The 22,292-nt window shown below is 53.7% G+C and overlaps 1 long non-coding RNA gene across 3 annotated transcripts in view; it reads right to left on the bottom strand.

Annotated features, from left to right (window-relative positions):
• The window catches only part of LOC134355566 (uncharacterized), a 92,034-nt gene that overhangs the window by 47,947 nt on the left and 21,795 nt on the right, over nucleotides 1-22,292 (bottom strand). Inside the window, exon 4 of one of the 3 annotated variants that reach the window (XR_010020124.1) lies at nucleotides 13,424-14,099. The exons of 1 other annotated variant lie outside the window; for it this stretch is intronic. This is a non-coding gene — a long non-coding RNA (uncharacterized LOC134355566). Of the gene's footprint in view, nucleotides 1-13,423; nucleotides 14,100-14,305; nucleotides 14,854-22,292 lie in introns of those variants that run through there. One more of the 3 variants, XR_010020126.1, reaches the window with a different exon arrangement.

Raw genomic sequence — 22,292 nt, 5'->3', positions numbered from 1 at the left:
CACGGACCCATCTCCTCCCCAGAGTCCCATCTCCTCGCCATAGTCCTATCTCGCATCCCCATTGTCCCATCTCCTCCGCACAGTCCCATCACCTCTCTACGGTCTCATCTCTTCCCTGCAGTACCATCTCCCCCAACACTGTCCCATCTACCTTCCCCACCGTCCCTCTCTTCCCCACAGACCCATCTCCTCCCCAAAGTCCCACCTCCACACCATAGTCCCATCTCCTCCCCAACACTGTCTCATCTCCTCCCCAACACTGTCACATCTCCCCTCCCCACAGTCCCATCTCCCCTCCCAACAGTCCCATCTCCTCCCAGTTGCTTCCCCCCCCCCACAGTCCCATCTCCCCTCCCCAACACTGTCTCATCTCCTCAACACTGTTCCATCTCCTCCCCGCAGTCCCATCTCCACTCCCCACAGTCCCATCTCCCACCAACACTGACCCATCTCCCCTCTCCACAGTCTCATCTCCTCCCCACTGTCCCATCTCCTACCCACTGTCCCATCTCCCCTCCCCACTGTCCCATCTCCCCTCACCACAGTCCCATCTCCTCCACAACACTATCTCATCTCCCCTCCCCACAGTCCCATCTCTCCTCCCCAACTCTGTCTCATCTCCTCCCCAACACAGTCCCATCTCCTCCCCACAATCCCATCTCCTACCCACAGTCCCATCTCCCCTCCCCACAGTCCCATTTCCTGCCCACAGACCCATCTCCTCCCCACAGTCCCATCTCCGTTCCCGACAGTCCCATCTCCTTCCAACAGTCCCATCTCTTTCCCACAGTCCCATCTCCACACCCCACAGTTCCATCTCTTCCCCACAGTCCCATCTCCCCCCAACACTGACCCATTTCCCCTCCCCACAGTCCGATATCCTCCCACAGTCCCATCATTCCCCACAGTCCCATCTCCTCTCCACAGTCCCATCTCGTCTCCACAGTCCCATCTCCCCCCAACACTGTCCCATCTCCTCCCCACAGCCCCATCTCCTCTCCACAGTCCCATCTCCTGTCTTCAGTCCCTAATCCACTCCCCTCAATCCCATCTCCTCCCCACAGTCTCATCTCCTCCCCACAGCCCCATCTCCTTTCCACAGTCCCATCTCCTGTCTTCAGTCCCTAATCCACTCCCCTCAATCCCATCTCCTCCCCATTGTTCCATCTACGCTCCCCATTGTCCCATCTCTGACCCAACACAGTCCCTTGTCCTCCCCACGGACCCATCTCCTCCCCAGAGTCCCATCTCCTCGCCATAGTCCTATCTCGCATCCCCATTGTCCCATCTCCTCCGCACAGTCCCATCACCTCTCTACGGTCTCATCTCTTCCCTGCAGTACCATCTCCCCCAACACTGTCCCATCTACCTTCCCCACCGTCCCTCTCTTCCCCACAGACCCATCTCCTCCCCAAAGTCCCACCTCCACACCATAGTCCCATCTCCTCCCCAACACTGTCTCATCTCCTCCCCTACAGTGTCCTATCACCCCTCCCCACCGACCCATATCCTCCCCACAGTCCCATTTAACTTCCCCACAGTCCCATCTCCTCCCCAAAGACCCATCTCCTTCCCATTGTTCCATCTCCGCTCCACATTGTCCCATCTCTGACCCAACACAGTCCCTTCTCCTCCCAACAGACCCATCTCCTCCCCAGAGTCCCATCTCCTCTCCATAGTCCTATCTCGCATCCCCATTGTCCCATCTCCTCCCCACTGTCCTGTCACCTCCCTACAGTCTCATCTCTTCCCTGCAGTACCAGCTTTCCCAACACTGTCCCATCTACCTTCCCCACCGTCCCATCTCTTCCCCACAGACCCATCTCCTCCCCAAAGTCCCACCTCCACACCATAGTCCCATCTCCTCCCCAACACTGTCTCATCTCCTCCCCTACAGTGTCCTATCACCTCTCCCCACAGACCCATATCCTCCCCACAGTCCCATCTCCGCTCCCAACAATCCCATCTCCTCCCCACAGTCCGATCTCCCCTCCCCACAGTCCCACCTCCTGCCCAACAATATCTCATCTCCTCCCCATACTCCCATATCCTCCTCAACACTATCCCATCTCCTCCACACAGTCCCATCTCCCTTCCAGAATCCCATCTCCTCACCAGAGTCCCATCAGCCTCCCCATAGTCCCATCTCCTCCCCAGAGACCCATCTCCTCCCTAATACTGTCTCATCTCCTCCCCAACACTGTCCCATCTCCCCTCCCCACAGTCCCATCTCCTCCACAACACTGACTCATCACCCATCCCCACAATCGCATTCCCTCCCCACAGTCCCATCTCCCCTCCCCAACACTGTCTCATTCCTCCCCAACACAGTCCCATCTCATCCCCACGTTCCTATCTTCCCTCCCCACAGTCCCATCTCCCCCCAACACTGTCCCATCTCCGTTCCCAACAGTCACATCTCCTCCCAACAGTCCCATCTCTTCCCCACAGTCCCACCTCCACCCCAGTCCCACCTCCTCCCCACAGTCCCATCTCCTGTCCTCAGTCCCAGATCCCCTCCGCACAGTCCCATCTCTTCACCACAGTCCCATCTCCTACCCCACAATCCCATCTCCCACTCCACAGTCCCATCTCCTCTCCATAGTCCCATCTCCCCTCCCCACAGTCCCATCTGCATCCCACAGCCCCATCTCCTCCCCACAGTCCCACCTCCTGTCCTCATTCCCAAATCCGCTCCGCACATTCCCATCTCCTCCCCACAGTCCCATCTCCGCCCCCAACACTATCTCATCTCCTCCACACAGTCCCATCTCCCTTCCAGAATCCCATCTCCTCTCCAGTCCCATCACCCTCCCCATAGTCCCATCTCCTCCCCAACAATCTCTCATCTCCTCCCCAACACTGCCCCACCTCCCCTCTCCACAGTCCCATCTCCTCCACAACACTGTCTCATCTCCACTCCCCACAGTCGCATTCCCTCCCCACAGTCCCATCTCCCCTCCTCAACACTGTCTCATCTCCTCCCCAACACTGCCCCATCTCCTCCCCACAATCCCATCTCCTCCCCACAGTCCCATCTCCCCTGCCCACAGTCCAATCTCTTCCTCTTAGTCCAATCTCCCCTCCTCACAGTCCCATTTCCTCCCCACAGTCCCATCTACTCCACAACACAGTACCATCTCCTCCCCACAGTCCCATCTCCTCCCCACAGTCCCCTCTCCTCCCCACTGTCCCATCTGCCCTCCCCACGGACCCATCTCCCCCCAACACTGTCCCATCTCCGTTCCCGACAGTCTCATCTCCTCCCAACAGTCCCATCTCTTCCCCACAGTCCCATCTCCACTCCCCACAGTCCCATCTCTTCCCCACAGTCCCATCTCCCTGCAACACTGTCCCATCTCCCCTCCCCACAGCCCTATATCCTCCCCACAGTCCTAGCTCCTCCCCACAGTCCCATCTCCTGTCCTCAGTCCCTAATCCCCTCCGCACAGTCCCATCTCCTCCCCACAGTCCCAACTCCCACCCACAGTCCCATCTTCTGTTCATAGTCCCATCTCCCATCCCCACAGTCCCATCTCCACTCCCCACAGTCCCATCTCCCCTCCCCACAGTCCCATATCCTCCCTACCTCCCCACCATCCCATCTTACCTCCCCACAGTCCCATCTCCGCCCCCAACACTATCTCAACTCCTCCACACAGTCCCATCTCCCAACAGACCCATCTGCCCGCCCCACAGTCCCATCTCCTGTCCACAGTCCCATTCCCCCTCCACAGAATCCCATCTCCTCTCCATAGTCCCATCTCCCCTCCCCATTTTCCCATCCCCTCCCCGCAGTCCCATCTCCACTCCCCACAGTCCCATCTCCCCCCAACATTGACCCATCTCCCCTTCCCACAGTCCCACCTCCTCCCCACCATCCCATCTCCTACCCACAGTCCCATCTCACCTCCCCACAGTCCCATCTCCGCCCCCAACACTATCTCATCTCCTCCACACAGTCCCATCTCCCTTCCAGAATCCCATCTCCTCTCCAGTCCCATCACCCTCCCCATAGTCCCATCTCCTCCCCAGAGACCCATCTCCTCCCGAACACTGTCTCATCTCCTCCCCAACACTGTCCCATCTCCCCTCCCCACAGTCCCATCTCCTCCACAACACTGTCTCATTGCCCCTCCCCACAATCGCATTCCCTCCCCACAGTCCCATCTCCCCTCCCCAACACTGTCTCATTCCTCCCCAACACAGTCCCATCTCCTCCCAACAATCCCATCTCGCCTCCCCACAGTCCCATCTCATCCCCACGGTCCTATCTTCACTCCCCACAGTCCCATCTCCCCCCAACACTGTCCCATCTCCGTTCCCGACAGTCCCATCTCCTCCCAACAGTCCCATCTCTTCCCCACAGTCCCATCTCCACCCCACAGTCCCACCTCCTCCCCACAGTCCCATCTCCTGTCCTCAGTCCCAGATCCCCTCCGCACAGTCCCATCTCTTCACCACAGTCCCATCTCCCACCCCACAATCCCATCTCCCACTCCACTGTCCCATCTCCTCTCCATAGTCCCATCTCCCGTCCCCACAGTCCCATCTCCTTCCCACAGCCCCATCTCCTCCCCACAGTCCCACTTACTGTCCTCATTCCCAAATCCGCTCCGCACATTCCCATCTCCTCCTCACAGTCCCCTCTCCTCCCCACTGTCCCATCTGCCCTCCCCACGGACCCATCTCCCAACACTGTCCCATCTCCGTTCCCGACAGTCTCATCTCCTCCCAACAGTCCCATCTCTTCCCCACAGTCCCATCTCCACTCCCCACAGTCCCATCTCTTCCCCACAGTCCCATCTCCCTGCAACACTGTCCCATCTCCCCTCCCCACAGCCCTATATCCTCCCCACAGTCCTAGCTCCTCCCCACAGTCCCATCTCCTGTCCTCAGTCCCTAATCCCCTCCGCACAGTCCCATCTCCTCCCCACAGTCCCAACTCCCACCCACAGTCCCATCTTCTGTCCATAGTCCCATCTCCCATCCCCACAGTCCCATCTCCACTCCCCACAGTCCCATCTCCCCTCCCCACAGTCCCATATCCTCCCTACCTCCCCACCATCCCATCTTACCTCCCCACAGTCCCATCTCCGCCCCCAACACTATCTCAACTCCTCCACACAGTCCCATCTCCCAACAGACCCATCTGCCCGCCCCACAGTCCCATCTCCTGTCCACAGTCCCATTCCCCCTCCACAGAATCCCATCTCCTCTCCATAGTCCCATCTCCCCTCCCCATTTTCCCATCCCCTCCCCGCAGTCCCATCTCCACTCCCCACAGTCCCATCTCCCCCCAACATTGACCCATCTCCCCTTCCCACAGTCCCACCTCCTCCCCACCATCCCATCTCCTACCCACAGTCCCATCTCACCTCCCCACAGTCCCATCTCCGCCCCCAACACTATCTCATCTCCTCCACACAGTCCCATCTCCCTTCCAGAATCCCATCTCCTCTCCAGTCCCATCACCCTCCCCATAGTCCCATCTCCTCCCCAGAGACCCATCTCCTCCCGAACACTGTCTCATCTCCTCCCCAACACTGTCCCATCTCCCCTCCCCACAGTCCCATCTCCTCCACAACACTGTCTCATTGCCCCTCCCCACAATCGCATTCCCTCCCCACAGTCCCATCTCCCCTCCCCAACACTGTCTCATTCCTCCCCAACACAGTCCCATCTCCTCCCAACAATCCCATCTCGACTCCCCACAGTCCCATCTCATCCCCACGGTCCTATCTTCACTCCCCACAGTCCCATCTCCCCCCACCACTGTCCCATCTCCGTTCCCGACAGTCCCATCTCCTCCCAACAGTCCCATCTCTTCCCCACAGTCCCATCTCCACCCCACAGTCCCACCTCCTCCCCACAGTCCCATCTCCTGTCCTCAGTCCCAGATCCCCTCCGCACAGTCCCATCTCTTCACCACAGTCCCATCTCCCACCCCACAATCCCATCTCCCACTCCACTGTCCCATCTCCTCTCCATAGTCCCATCTCCCGTCCCCACAGTCCCATCTCCTTCCCACAGCCCCATCTCCTCCCCACAGTCCCACTTACTGTCCTCATTCCCAAATCCGCTCCGCACATTCCCATCTCCTCCTCACAGTCCCAGCTCCCCTCAACACAGTCCCATCTACTCCACAACACAGTACCATCTCCTCCCCACAGTCCCATCTCCTCCCCACAGTCCCCTCTCCTCCCCACTGTCCCATCTCCCCTCCCCACAGTCCCATCTCCCCCCTACAGTGACCCATCTGCCCGCCCCACAGTCCCATCTCCGCCCCCAACACTATCTCATCTCCTCCACACAGTCCCATCTCCCTTCCAGAATCCCATCTCCTCTCCAGTCCCATCACCCTCCCCATTGTCTCATCTCCCCTCCCCACAGTTCCATCTCCTCCCCACAGTCCCATCTCCCCCCCAGTCCCATCTCCCCTCCCCACAGTCCGATCTCCCCCCTACAGTGACCCAACTGCCAACCCCACAGTCCCATCTCCTGCCCATAGTCCCATTCCCCCTCCACAGAATCCCATCTCCTCTCCATAGTGCCATCTCCCCTCTCCATTGTCCCATCCCCTCCCCGCAGTCCCATCTCCACTCCCTACAGTCCCATCTCCCCTCCCCACAGTCCCATCTCCTCCCTACCTCCCCACCATCCCATCTTACCTCCCCACAGTCCCATCTCCGCCCCCAACACTATCTCATCTCCTGCACACAGTCCCATCTCCCCCCAACAGACCCATCTGCCCGCCCCACAGTCCCATCTCCTATCCACAGTCCCATTCCCCCTCCACAGAATCCCATCTCCTCTCCATAGTCCCATCTCCCCTCCCCATTTTCCCATCCCCTCCCCGCAGTCCCATCTCCACTCCCCACAGTCCCATCTCCCCCCAACATTGACCCATCTCCCCTTCCCACAGTCCCACCTCCTCCCCACCGTCCCATCTCCTACCCACAGTCCCATCTCACCTCCTCACAGTCCCATCTCCGCCCCCAACACTATCTCATCTCCTCCACACAGTCCCATCTCCCTTCCAGAATCCCATCTCCTCTCCAGTCCCATCACCCTCCCCATAGTCCCATCTCCTCCCCAGGGACCCATCTCCTCCCGAACACTGTCTCATCTCCTCCCCAACACTGTCCCATCTCCTCCCAACAATCCCATCTCGCCTCCCCACAGTCCCATCTCATCCCCACGGTCCTATCTTCACTCCCCACAGTCCCATCTCCCCCCAACACTGTCCCATCTCCGTTCCCGACAGTCCCATCTCCTCCCAACAGTCCCATCTCTTCCCCACAGTCCCATCTCCACCCCACAGTCCCACCTCCTCCCCACAGTCCCATCTCCTGTCCTCAGTCCCAGATCCCCTCCGCACAGTCCCATCTCTTCACCACAGTCCCATCTCCCACCCCACAATCCCATCTCCCACTCCACAGTCCCACCTCCTGTCCTCATTCCCAAATCCGCTCCGCACATTCCCATCTCCTCCTCACAGTCCCAGCTCCCCTCAACACAGTCCCATCTCCTCCTCAACACTGTCTCATCTCCCCTCCCCACAGTCCCATCTCCCCCCACAGTCCCATCTCCCAACAGACCCATCTGCCCGCCCCACAGTCCCATCTCCTGCCCACAGTCCCATATCCCCTCCACAGAATCCCATCTCCTCTCCATAGTCCCATCTCCCCTCTCCATTGTCCCATCCCCTCCCCGCAGTCCCATCTCCACTCCCTACAGTCCCATCTCCCCCCAACACTGATCCATCTCCCCTTCCCACAGTCCCATCTCCTCCCCACCGTCCCATCTCCTACCCACAGTCCCATCTCACCTCCCCACAGTCCCATCTCCGCCCCCAACACTATCTCATCTCCTCCACACAGTCCCATCTCCCTTCCAGAATCCCATCTCCTCTCCAGTCCCATCACCCTCCCCATAGTCCCATCGCCTCCCCAGAGTCCCATCTCCTCCCCAACAATCTCTCATCTCCTCCCCAACACTGCCCCATCTCCCCTCTCCACAGTCCTATCTCCTCCACAACACTGTCTCATCTCCACTCCCCACAGTCGCATTCCCTCCCCACAGTCCCATCTCCCCTCCTCAACACTGTCTCATCTCCTCCCCAACACTGCCCCATCTCCTCCCCACAATCCCATCTCCTCCCCACAGTCCCATCTCCCCTGCCCACAGTCCAATCTCTTCCTCTTAGTCCAATCTCCCCTCCCCACAGTCCCATTTCCTCCCCACAGTCCCATCTACTCCACAACACAGTACCATCTCCTCCCCACAGTCCCATCTCCTCCCCACAGTCCCCTCTCCTCCCCACTGTCCCATCTGCCCTCCCCATGGACCCATCTCCCCCCAACACTGTCCCATCTCCGTTCCCGACAGTCTCATCTCCTCCCAACAGTCCCATCTCTTCCCCACAGTCCCATCTCCACTCCCCACAGTCCCATCTCTTCCCCACAGTCCCATCTCCCTGCAACACTGTCCCATCTCCCCTCCCCACAACCCTATCTCCTCCCCACAGTCCTAGCTCCTCCCCACAGTCCCATCTCCTGTCCTCAGTCCCTAATCCCCTCCGCACAGTCCCATCTCCTCCCCACAGTCCCAACTCCCACCCCACAGTCCCATCTTCTCTCCATAGTCCCATCTCCCATCCCCACAGTCCCATCTCCACTCCCCACAGTCCCATCTTCTCTCCATAGTCCCATCTCCCATCCCCACAGTCCCATCTCCACTCCCCACAGTCCCATCTCCCCTCCCCACAGTCCCATATCCTCCCTACCTCCCCACCATCCCATCTTACCTCCCCACAGTCCCATCTCCGCCCCCAACACTATCTCATCTCCTCCACACAGTCCCATCTCCCCCCAACAGACCCATCTGCCCGCCCCACAGTCCCATCTCCTGTCCACAGTCCCATTCCCCCTCCACAGAATCCCATCTCCTCTCCATAGTCCCATCTCCCCTCCCCATTTTCCCATCCCCTCCCCGCAGTCCCATCTCCACTCCCCACAGTTCCATTTCCCCCCAACATTGACCCATCTCCCCTTCCCACAGTCCCACCTCCTCCCCAACGTCCCATCTCCTACCCACAGTCCCATCTCACCTCCCCACAGTCCCATCTCCACCCCCAACACTATCTCATCTCCTCCACACAGTCCCATCTCCCTTCCAGAATCCCATCTCCTCTCCAGTCCCATCACCCTCCCCATAGTCCCATCTCCTTCCCAGAGACCCATCTCCTCCCGAACACTGTCTCATCTCCTCCCCAACACTGTCCCATCTCCGTTCCCGACAGTCCCATCTCCTCCCAACAGTCCCATCTCTTCCCCACAGTCCCATCTCCACCCTACAGTCCCACCTCCTCCCCACAGTCCCATCTCCTGTCCTCAGTCCCAGATCCCCTCCGCACAGTCCCATCTCTTCACCACAGTCCCATCTCCCACCCCACAATCCCATCTCCCACTCCACTGTCCCATCTCCTCTCCATAGTCCCATCTCCCGTCCCCACAGTCCCATCTCCTTCCCACAGCCCCATCTCCTCCCCACAGTCCCACTTACTGTCCTCATTCCCAAATCCGCTCCGCACATTCCCATCTCCTCCTCACAGTCCCAGCTCCCCTCAACACAGTCCCATCTCCTCCACAACACTGTCTCATCTCCCCTCCCCACAGTCCCATCTCCTCCCCACAGTCCCATCTCCCCCCACAGTCCCATCTCCCCTCCCCACAGTCCCATCTCCCCCCTACAGTGACCCATCTGCCCGCCCCACAGTCCCATCTCCTGCCCACAGTCCCATTTCCCCTCCACAGAATCCCATCTCCTCTCCATAGTCCCATCTCCCCTCTCCATTGTCCCATCCCCTCCCCGCAGTCCCATCTCCACTCCCCACAGTCCCATCTCCCCCCAACACTGACCCATCTCCCCTTCCCACAGTCCCATCTTCCCCACCGTCCCATCTCCTACCCAAAGTCCCATCTCACCTCCCCACAGTCCCATCTCCGCCCCCAACACTATCTCATCTCCTCCACACAGTCCCATCTCCCTTCCAGAATCCCATCTCCTCTCCAGTCCCATCACCCTCCCCATAGTCCCATCTCCTCCCCAGAGTCCCATCTCCTCCCCAACAATCTCTCATCTCCTCCCCAACACTGCCCCACCTCCCCTCTCCACAGTCCCATCTCCTCCACAACACTGTCTCATCTCCACTCCCCACAGTCGCATTCCCTCCCCACAGTCCCATCTCCCCTCCTCAACACTGTCTCATCTCCTCCCCAACACTGCCCCATCTCCTCCCCACAATCCCATCTCCTCCCCACAGTCCCATCTCCCCTGCCCACAGTCCAATCTCTTCCTCTTAGTCCAATCTCCCCTCCCCACAGTCCCATTTCCTCCCCACAGTCCCATCTACTCCACAACACAGTACCATCTCCTCCCCACAGTCCCCTCTCCTCCCCACTGTCCCATCTGCCCTCCCCACGGACCCATCTCCCCCAACACTGTCCCATCTCCGTTCCCGACAGTCTCATCTCCTCCCAACAGTCCCATCTCTTCCCCACAGTCCCATCTCCACTCCCCACAGTCCCATCTCTTCCCCACAGTCCCATCTCCCTGCAACACTGTCCCATCTCCCCTCCCCACAGTCCCATCTCCTCCCCACAGTCCTAGCTCCTCCCCACAGTCCCATCTCCTGTCCTCAGTCCCTAATCCCCTCCGCACAGTCCCATCTCCTCCCCACAGTCCCAACTCCCACCCCACAGTCCCATCTCCTCTCCATAGTCCCATCTCCCATCCCCACAGTCCCATCTCCTCCCCACAGTCCCATCTCCCCCCACAGTCCCATCTCCCCTCTGCACAGTCCCATCTCCTCCCCACAGTCCCAACTCCCACCCCACGGTCCCATCTCCTCTCCATAGTCCCATCTCCCATCCCCACAGTCCCATCTCCTCCCCACAGTCCCATCTCCCCCCACAGTCCCATCTCCCCTCCCCACAGTCCCATCTCCCCCCAACACTGACCCATCTGCTTGCCACACAGTCCCATCTCCTGCCCACAGTCCCATTTCCCCTCCACAGAATCCCATCTCCTCTCCATAGTCCCAACTTCCCTCCCCATTGTCCCATCCCTTCGCTGCAGTCAGATCTCCCCCCAACACTGACCCATCTCCCCTCCCCACAGTCCCATCACCTCTCAACCGTCCTATCTCCTACCCACAGTCCCACCTCCGCCCCCAACACTAGCTCATCTCCTCCACACAGTCCCATCTCCCTTCCAGAATCCCATCTCCTCTCCAGTCCCATCACCCTCCCCATAGTCACATCTCCTACCCACAGTCCCATCTCCCTTCCCCACAGTCACATCTCCTCCCAATAGTGTCCCATCTCCGTTCCCGACAGTCCCATCTCCTCCCAAGAGTCCCATCTCTTCCCCACTGTCCCATCTCCACTCCCCACAGTTCCATCTCTTCCCCACAGTCCCATCTCCCCCCAATACTGACCCATCTCCCCGCCCCATAGTCCGATCTCCTTCCACAGTCCCATCATTCCCCACAGTTCCATCTCCTCCCCACAGTCCCATCTCCACCCCACAGTCCGATCTGCCCTCCCCACAGTCACATCTCCCCGCAACACTGTCCCATCTCCCCTCACACAGTCCCATCTCCTCCCCACAGTCCAATCTCTTCCACCACAGTACTATCTCCCCTCCCACAGTCCAATCTCCTCCCACAGTCCCATCTCCCCTCCCAGACTCCCATCACCCCTCCCCACAGAACCACCTCCCCCCAATACTGTCCCATATCCTCAACATTGTCCCATTTCCTCCCCAACATTGCCCCATCTCCTCCCCAACATTGTCCCATCTCCTCCCCACAGTCAAATCTCCCCTCCCCACAGTCATAACTCCCTACAACACTTCCCCATCTACCCTCCCACAGTCCCATCTCCCCTCTCCACAGGCCCATTTCCTCTCCATAAACCCATCTCTCCTCCCCAGAGTTCCATACCCTCCCCACAGATCCATCTCCCCTCCCATAGTCCCATCTCTTCCCCACAGACCTATCTCCCCTCCCCACAGTCCCATCTCCTCCCCACAGACCCATCTCCCCTCCCCACAATCCCATCTCTCCCCCATAGTCCCATCTCCCTCCAACACTGTACCATCTCCCCTCCCCACAGTCCTATCTCCCCCCAACACTGTACCATCTCCGCTCCCCACAATCCCATCTCCTCCCCAGAGTCCCATTTCCTCCCCAAAGTCCCATCTCTTCCCCACAGTCCCATCTCCCCTTCCCACAGTCCCATCTCTTCCCCACAATCCCATCTCTCATCCCACAGGCTCACTTCCTCCCCACAGTCTCATCTCCTCCACACACACACCCATCTACCCCCCACAGTCCCATCTCCTCGCCACTGTCCCACCTCTTCCCCAGAGTCCCATCTCCCTCCAACACTGTCCCATCTCTTCCCCACAGTCCCATCTCCCCTCTCCACAGTCCCATCTCCTCCCCACAGTCCCATCTCCTCCGCACAGTCACATCTCCTTGCCACTGTCCCATCTCTTCCCCACAGTCCCATTTCCCCTCCCCACACTCCTATCTCCTCGCCACTGTCCCATCTCTTCCCCACAGTCCCATTTCCCCTCCCCACACTCCCATCTCCTTCCCACAGTCCCATCTCTCCTCCCCACAGTCCCACCTCCCCTCGCACAGTCCCATCTGCTCCCCACTGTCCCATCTCCTCCCCACAGTCCCATCTCCCCTCGCACAGCCCCATCTCCTCCCCACAGTCCCATCTCACCTCCCGCAGTCCCATCTCTTCCCCACAGTCCCATCTCCTCTCCCCACAGTCCTATCTCCTCCCCACAATCCCATCTCCTCCCCAACACAGTCCCATCTCTCCTCCCCACAGTCCCATCTCCCTCCAACACTGTCCCATCTCTTCCCCACAGTCCCATCTCCCCTCTCCACAGTCCCATCTCTCCTCCCCACAGTCCTATCTCCCCTCTCCACAGTCCCATCTCCTCCCCAGGGTCCCATCTCCCTCCAACACTGTCCCATCTCTTCTGCACTGTCCCATCTCCCCTCCCCACAGTCCCATCTCCCTCCAGCATTGTCTTATCTCCGCTTGCCACACTCCCATCTGCTCCCCACATTCCCATCCATTCCCCACAGTCCCAACTCTCACCACACAAGGTTGTTATGTTACGATATGTTATGTACATTTTGACCCATACAGGTTGCTGTCTAGCTTCCCTGTGTGTTACATACTGAACGTGATGTGAGAGGCCATTCTAGCTAGATGACTTCCAAGCAAAATAAACAGCTGCATGTTTGCTCTGCACCTTTCTGTCTCTCGTGTGTGTTATTCACAGTCAGTAGCACAAACATAACAACTGGCCACAAGGTGACAGATCCTCACGCGATATTTATTGTTTTGTTCTCTTCTGCAAGACAAGTCCGTATGCAACATTGGCCATATACCACCTGTGTAATGTGGGTGATTGATAGGAAGACACCACACACCATGACAAACTAGTCACAGGAAGTGTGCTGAATGGAGAACCCAAAGGGAGAGAACAAGAATGGGACGGTTAAATAAAACAAATGTGACCATAAGACCTTAAGACATGGGAGCAGAATTAGGCCATTGGGCCATTCAAGTCTGCTCTGCCATTTCATCATGGCCGATCCAATTTTCCTCTCAGCCCCAATCTCCTGCCTTCTCCCCCCTTATCTCTTCACGTCTTGACCAATCAAAAATCTATCAACCTCTGGCTTAAATGTACATAAAGACTTGGCCTCCACAGCTGCATGTGGTAAAGTATTCCAGATTCACTAGTTTGTGGCTAAAGAAATTCCTCCGTAACTGCATTCTAAATGGACACCCCTCTATTTTGAGGCTGTGCCCTCTGGTCTTGGATTCTCCCAACGTAAGAAACATCTTCTCCATATCCATTCTGTCAAGGCTGTTCACCGTTCGATAGGTTTCAATGAGATCTGGTGAATACAGGCCCAGAGCCATCAGAAGCTCAGAAGCTCTTCATATGACAAGCCATTCAATCCTAGAATCATTTTCGTGAACCTCCTTTGAACCCTGTCCAGTTTCAACACAGAAGAGAGGGGGGTGTGGGGGGGGGGAGAGAGAGAGAGAGAGAGAGAGAGAGAGAGAGAGAGAGAGAGAGAGAGAGAGAGAGAGAGAGAGAGAGAGAGGGAGAGGGAGAGGGAGAGGGAGAGGGAGAGAGAGAAAGAGAGAGAGATAAGTCTACTTAACTTTTTTGGAATGTGATTGTGTTTGAAAATGGCTGTATGATGAAACGACAGAGCAATAGAGTTCGTATACTGAAAGATTTAAATATTTTGCTCTAGCAAATCAAATTTCAGATGACAGAACAGAATAGAACTTTATTGTCATTGCTTAAGTCAATGAGATTGCAGTGCTACTCCTGTCTGTGCAAAACAGATATTTACAATGCTTATGGTACAGCTTAATAATAAAAAAATCCCATGTTTGCATGCAACAAGTAGCCTTGATAGTTCATAACACTCTAAGGCCATTGGTAAGCCAGGGTGTGGCATTATTCAGCTGCACAACAGCGCTCAGGAAGAAGCTGGTTTTCAGTCTTACTGTCTTGGCTAAGATGCTTCTGTATCAGACAGTGTCTAAGATGGGATTGGTTTATAATGATATCACAAGCATGCCGTAGTCATCGAGAGTTGTAGATTGTCTCCAGGTCCGGTAGTTGAATCCCATTGATATGCTGAGCCATCATAATCATCCACTGGAGCGCTTTATGTTCTGTCTTGCTGCAGTTAGGGTACCACACTGTCATTCCATATGTCAGTATGCTCTATCAAACATCAATAAAAGATGGCCATCAATTTTTTTGGGGCAGATAAGCTCTCCTCAAGCACCTCAGGTAGTATAGTCACTGTTGTGCCTTCCCTACTATTGGAGTTATGTTGATGGACCAAGAGAGTGATGCTCATCTGGGGACCCTTTGACCACCTTAGTATTTATGAATAGTGGTGCTTGTTCAGGATCCTTTGTCTTCCTGAAGTCAACATACATTTCTTTAGCCTTCTTGATATTGAGTAATAGGTTGTGGTTCCTGCACCAATCACACAATTTCGGCACCTCCCCTCATATGCAGATTTATTACTGTGTGTGATTAGGCCAATCACAGTTGTGTCAGCTGCAAATTTGATGATTGAGCTTGTAGCATGAGCAGGAGTGCAGTCACAGGTGAAGGGAGAGTAGAGAGTGGACTCAGTATACACCCTTGTGGGGAACCACTGCTCAGGGTTGGGGGGTGGGGGGATGTGCACTTGCCTAGTTTCACCATCTGGTTGATGTGCAAGACCTAGATTGTGGAGCTTGACAGTCAGCTTGTTCAGTACTATGTTGTCAAAGGCCAAGCAGTAATCAATGAAAGGCATCCTTACATCAGTGAATTTGTGCACCAGGTATTCCAAGACAGTATGAAGGGTGATAGAAGTGACACCTCCAGATGATCTATTTGCCTTGCAGGCAAACTGCTGCTGGTCCATGGTAGCTGGGATTATGTCCTTGATGTGGGACATGACCAATCTTACCAAGCACGTGGCAACTATGGGAGTGAGTGCCACCAGTCCATGATCATTAAGATATGTCGCTGCAGATGATACTTGTGTTCCAACTTTTCTGACTGTAATGGGTGCAAAAATATTTTATTTATTACACAGTCTACTGCAACCTGCTAAGCCTGGTGATAGGCCTTATGAGGACATAATTAAAGTCTTAAAGAACCACCATTCATTTAAATCTTTGATTATTGCTGAGATGTTTAGATTTCATAAAAGGAATCAGAAGGAAGGTGAGTCTATTTCACAGCTCGTGGCAGTGCTGAAGCAATTGTTTGAACACTGATCTTGGGCAGTCGCTGAATGATGTGTTACTTGATAGACTTGTGAATAGTCTGCGTAGTGAGGCAGTTGAGAAACATTTGCTTACAGAAGACAGATTAACATTACAGAAGGTAATTACGATTAGTACATCGATGGAGATGGCAGCTAAAGATGCACAGGTATTAAGTGCATCTTCCCAAGTTCATAAAGTTTCTAATGATTTTAAGAATAAGACACCTATTGGCAATCAGTGTTACCGTTGTGGCAAAATTGGACATTCAGCAAAAGAATGTTGGTATAAAGATTTAGATTGCCAATGCTGTGGCAAAAAGGGTCATATTGAACAAGCCTGTAAAAGTAAAAAGATACTGTCAACCAAAAACACTGAAACAAAGAAAAATGAATTTGGAAAATGAAAAAGGAACATGTGAACAAGATGGAGCACACTGGGAATGTACTCAGTGACTCTCACACTGTGGCTGAAGAAACTTTGTATGTTTTATCTGTTTCAGGACATTGGGTGACCCTAATGTTGGACGGGGACACAGTGAGGATATAGGGGCACATGGGTGCTACAGTACCACTGGTATCAGAGACAATTTACAAGGAGAAATTGCATCATCTCACCCCAGAAGAGGTTAATTTGACTTTAAAGCCTTGCACTGGTGAGGTTGTTCCAGTGAGGGGAGTAGTACATGTGTACGGGGTCTTTCTTTTTTGTTTGTTAAATTTTAAATGGCTTCTTTGTTATGTTATACTTGGGAATGCTTCTTTGTTATGTTAAATGCTGGGAAAGTCCTTCCCGCTAGCAGTTTGTTGAATCACGTTACTGATAAGAAGGTGTTATGAACCAATTGGGATAGTTGTTGTGGTTTTGGTGAATTTGAAGCTGATTGGGAAAGAGAACTTAAGATTGTTATACCGACTGAAAAATGGGAAAAAATTCTTCAATTGGTTAATTTATCCTCTATATGTGCCAAACATGAATTGATACAGTTTAAAGTAGTGCACAGGGCTCATATGTCCAAAGATAAACTATCTCGTTACTACTCTTACATTACATTAACCCAATATGTGATAGTTGTCATTGTGAGATAGCTTCTTTAACTCACATGTTTTGGTCATGTCCTTTGTTGGAAATATATTGGAAAGGTATTTTTCTCATTATTTCAATGGTTTTGAATATAGACTTATTACCTCACCCAATTACTGCTATCTTTGGATTACCAGTGATAGATTCAAGTTATCTAACCTCTTCAGCACGTAGGATGATTGCATTTCTTACTCTAATGGCTGGAAGATCTATTTTGCTGAATTGGAAAGAGATTAACCCTCCTACTGTATTCCATTGGTTTTCACAAACTATGGTGTGTTTGAATTTGGAGTTAGAAGTGCGGCTTATGACCCTTCCAATAAATTTGAAAAAACTTGGAGGCCATTTATTCAGCATTTTCATTTGATTTAAGTTGACCATTTCCAAACTTGTTTTATCTCTCTGTACTGCTGGTTGAGAGGAGTGGAGTCGTCGACACTAAGGTTTTCTTTTTTCCCATTTTTAAGTGTTAGTACTGCCCAAGTCTTTAGTTTAGTTGACTAATTCTGTTTAGTTTAGTTTTATTTTGGGGATAGGGTTTTTTTTCTTTTTCATTTTTTTCCCAGTTTTTTTGCTTTGTATTATTCATTCCTATTCTACACGATTAGGAGTTTTGTCAATTTATACTATTTGGTCTTATAATTATTTATTTTAACTTTAACAATGTATCTCCTACTATTTGTAATATTGTTATGTTATGTTTTCATTCTATGAAATTAATAAAAAGATTGAAAAAGAAAGAAAGAAAAGATACTGTATGCGCAGGGTTTTGGGGGAGAAGGCGGGAGAGAGAGAGACAGAGAATGGACCAAGTGCTGTGATGTCCGCTAACGGGGTCGGACCCTGGGCAGGGCGTTCGGCGAGGAGATGGAGACGGAGATGGACTTGTGTGGAGCGTCTGGTCGACCACCGTTGTTGGTCCCAGGCGGCCGGTCGAGGTGGTCCAAGGGGTCGCAGGATGAAGAAGAAGGGTCCCAAGCTCCAATGGTGCCAGAAGAGATTGAACTTTGATAAGTGTGGCGCCTTTTATTTTCCTTTTATATTTTATTCTCTAATAATTATATAGTTCTAGTAATATCTATAAACTGTAAATCATTTACTCATATCTGGTGTATTGTCTGTTTATTTGGGCGGGGTGGGGTACATCACACAGCATCCATGCAAACTAATTACCCAGTTTGTCGGGGCCGAGGCTGTTTCCCTAGACAACAGCGAGCCGAGCAACCCTGAGGGTGGCCTGAGGACTACATTGTGGGGGCTCGTCCGGGATTGGGTCTACTAGTATGCTGTGTGGGTGCCCTGTTTAAATCTGTAATGTGTGTCTCTGTGGGTTATTTGCTGGTGATTGCTGTATGCATGGTGTGTGCGGTCTTTGTTCGAGTTCAGGCTGGCATTGACGGGTGGCACTCGGGGCTGTCCATGTGGTTGGGAGAGAGAGGAAAGAGTGGTCTGATTTGGAGGTAGGGTCTGCAAATAAATGTTCTAGCTATGGCAGGCTCCACCTGGCGCTTGGGATAGTGTCCACCCCAAGAGGGGCGGAGGCGTGCGAGACGTGGGCGGAGCGGATCTCTCAGTTGTTAGATGAGTGGCAGTGCTCGGTTGAGGGAGAGCGATAGGGATTGGTTGAAAGTTTGAGTAGGCGGGCTGGTGATGGTGTTAGAGCTGTCAGGTTCACTTACACCGTAGTGACAGCTGTCAGTTATTTGAAAGAGGGGGGAAAGTTTTCAGTGTGTCTTCTCTGGCGAGGAGGGCGGCTAAATTGCTTGCAGTGCCAGGGGGATCATTTCAGGGCATCAGCCCCTCCTTCAGTTGTTCAGCTGATCAGAGAGATGTCGGGAAACTTAGTGGAGCCCCAGTGGGGGAACGGCTTGGGGTCTCCGGGGAAGCACGTTCCCAGCAATGTACCAATGAACTTCCGCAAAGGAAAGACCCTATTCCTGAAGGCTTAGAGGGACCACGCCCCAGGGTGTCGTATGGATAGAGGGAAGCGATGCTAAAGCCATCCTTGACCCCAGGGCGCAGGTCAAGTTGTTGTACAGTTCGTTTTACAACCGGTGTCTGAAGCATTTACCCTTGACAACTGCAAGGGCACTGGAGATTTTGGGTACTAGTCCCAGTAGTTATCCAGAAGACGATGATTGGTTAGTGACCCTGGAGTTCATGGGGGCATTGTCTGGGCACCCAGCGTGTCGAGTTGCTTCTGAGGATGTGTGTAGCAGCCTTGAGCCGGTACTGAATTTAAATGAGCCCCAGCGGTGGTACAGCTTGGGGAAAGTAGCTGAGGGTGAGACCCTTTTAGTAGATGCTCCGAACTAGCACGAGGGAGGGGAGTTGACCGCTGAAGACACCTCAGTGAGAAAGAGGTCGCGGCAACTGGACCCTAGCGGCGTGGAAGATGAAGGCAGCGTGTGTGCGGATTATGCGACGTGGTTTAATGTGCTGGATCTGAGGAGTGGATGTTGCCAGATCCCAAGGAGTGTGGCTGTCGAGCCGATGATGGCTATTATTAGTTCCCTAGGATTCTTCCGATCCGAAAAGATGCCCAAGGGCATATCCGGAGCCCCTGCATCCTTCCCGCGGGGCATGAGGAAGACCATGCGGGAAGTGAAGGTGTGTGGAGTTTTGGCGTATGTGGATGACTGCCTAGAGCTTGGATTCGCCTGGGGGGATTATGAAGCGAGGCGAATGGCTGAGCCCGGGCGACCGAAGCGAAGTGTCAAACGTGGAGGAGTTTTTGGCCGGAGGAGTTTGGTGCAATGTGAGAAAAATGACCCGACATACCAGTTGAACTTCCTGGTGTTGGAACAGACGGTGGTGGGCCTGGGGATGGAAACCCGGGTTGTCAATCTGAATGAGACACAGGGGAGAGAGGGGACTTGCGCCGCTGAACTGAGTGCTCAGAAATGCCAGCCGGAGACTGGGTGCCACGTTTGTGGGACGACCATTGCAGACTTGGAATTTATACTCGTCAACGTGGAGAAGGAGCAATGGAATTCCGGGCCGACACTGTGGTCATGTACTGATGAATTAATCCAGCGAGAAGAAATAATGACCCACCTTCGAAGGGATCAGTGGAAACTCAAGATTCGAAGACTTACAAGTTGGGGAAGATCAAGGAAGTGTTCTGACTAAGGCCAGCAGAAAACCGAGAGCCCAGGGAGGGGAGTTTGACTACACTCCTGAGGAGGTGAAGAAATGGAGGACAGATCTCGGAAAAGGGAGGTGGACGCTTGAAAGGAACCTGAAGATGACTATCGCGAGTTTAAATGAAGTGAAAAAACTGAAGGTTGACCTGGAAGACATCAACAGGAAGAAACAACCGGTGGCTGAACATTCTTTAACCGTTGCTTTTCAGGTCAGTGTGGAAGAAGCTGGTGGGATAACTGCGTCCCAGATTGAGATGACCAAGAACCCTGAGTCAGAACTGCTGAGGCTGTGGCGAGAGTTGAAGGAGTCCCCGAAGAAGCTGACGTCTCGACTGCAGGAGGCTGAAGGGGTAGCCCCGGCTAAATGTTTCAGTTTGGAGAAACTTAAACAGCAGCTACCGATCGAGGGAATGAGGAAGAATACGGTTTTGAAGGATGATGTGCTGCACATATGGTACATGCTGCCTTTTGCTAACTTCCCCATGATTGAGGAAGAGACCTTTGGCCCTTCTCCCACTGAGTCAGGTGTAGTGGGGAGGGCTAGCTGTGGGCAGTCTGAGTTATGGCAGGATCGGGAAGGAAAAGAAGTGGGGCCCCGGACATGGGACAGGGGTCTCCAAGCTGTAATGGTGGCCTGAGTGAGAGAGGAGTTGGCAAGCAGGCCCGAGGTATCCCTAATAGTGTCTGAGCCTTTTGGGTTTAGGTGAGGGGGTACAGAAGTCTCGGAAGGTTAAGAAGCTCCCAGATAGGTTGGCCTATGTAGCGCCCGTGGGACGGGCATAGGGTCCACTGTTTGGGGAGCACTGTCAGTGTGTGTATCTGTGTATGTGTGTGTTGTGCGTCTGTAGGACTGGTTGGCGAGTTATTTAGAAGTCATGAGGGCATGACTTTTATTTGGTGGGGGGAGAGTGTACGGGGTCTTTCTTTTTTGTATGTTAAATTTAAAATGGCTTCTTTGTTATGTTATACTTGGGAATGCTTCTTTGTTATGTTAAACGCTGGGAAAGCCCTTCCCGCTAGCAATTTGTTGAATCCCTTTATTGATAAGAGGATGTTATGAACCAATTGGGATAGTTGTTATGGTTTTGGTGTACTTGAAGATACTGTATGCGTGGGGTTTTGGGAGAGAAGGCGGAAGAGAGAGACAGAGAATGGACCAGGTGCTGTGATGTCCGCTAACGGGGTCGGACCCTGGGCAGGGCGTTCAGCGAGGAGATGGAGACGGACTCGTGTGGAGCATCTGGTCGACCACCGTTGTTGGTCCCAGGCGGCCGGTCGAGGTGGTCCGAGGGGTCGCAGGGTGAAGAGGAAGGGTCCCGAGCTCCAATGGTGCATGAAGAGATACTTTGATAAGTGTGGAGCCTTTTATTTTCCTTTTATATTTTATTCTCTATTAATTATATAGTTCCAGTAATATCTATAAACTGTAAATCATTTAATCGTAGCTGGTGTATTGTCTGTTTATTTGGCCGGGGTGGGGTACATCACACAGCATCCACGCAAACTAATTACCCAGTTTGGCGGGGCCAAGGCTGTTTCCCTAGACAACAGCGAGCCGAGTGACCCTGAGGGTGGCCAGGGGGGCTACACATGTTACAGTGGAGATTAACAAACAGAGAAAGAAACTTCCACTGTACATTGTCACAGGTGGTCACCCAGCACTCCTGGGCCACTCATGGTTGGAGCAGCTCAAGCTCAACGGGCACGAAGTGCACTGGACACTGGATCCACTGGGTGGGAGAACTGGTTTACAAATGGTATTGAAGAAACATACAGAAGTGTCCTAAAAAGGATGTGTCTTTAAGACTTTATGAACACTTCAAGGTAATCATTAACCCAGCTCTTACATCTGAACAATACCCTCTTCCCCTCATTGGAGCTTTTTACAGGACTGGCTGGAGGACGGACATTTAGCAAGACTGACTGGTGTCAAGTGTACCTGCATGTGGAGCCAGACACATAGTGACTCACAAAGGGATGTTCAGCTACCTGAGGCTCCCGTTTGGCGTCTCTTCTGCTCCTGCACTTCTTCAGCGAGTAATGGATCAGATCTTCAGTGGGTTGACATTCTATTTGGATGCCTTACTCATTACTGGGAAAAATGAGAGTGAGCATCTACAAAACTTGGATGCTACATTACACAGACTCAAGGAATATGGGCTAG

The sequence above is a fragment of the Mobula hypostoma genome, chromosome 13 (assembly GCF_963921235.1).
Source record: "Mobula hypostoma chromosome 13, sMobHyp1.1, whole genome shotgun sequence".
NCBI classification, from domain to species: Eukaryota; Metazoa; Chordata; class Chondrichthyes; order Myliobatiformes; family Myliobatidae; genus Mobula; species Mobula hypostoma.
This window is presented reverse-complemented; position numbering and strand designations above follow the sequence as displayed.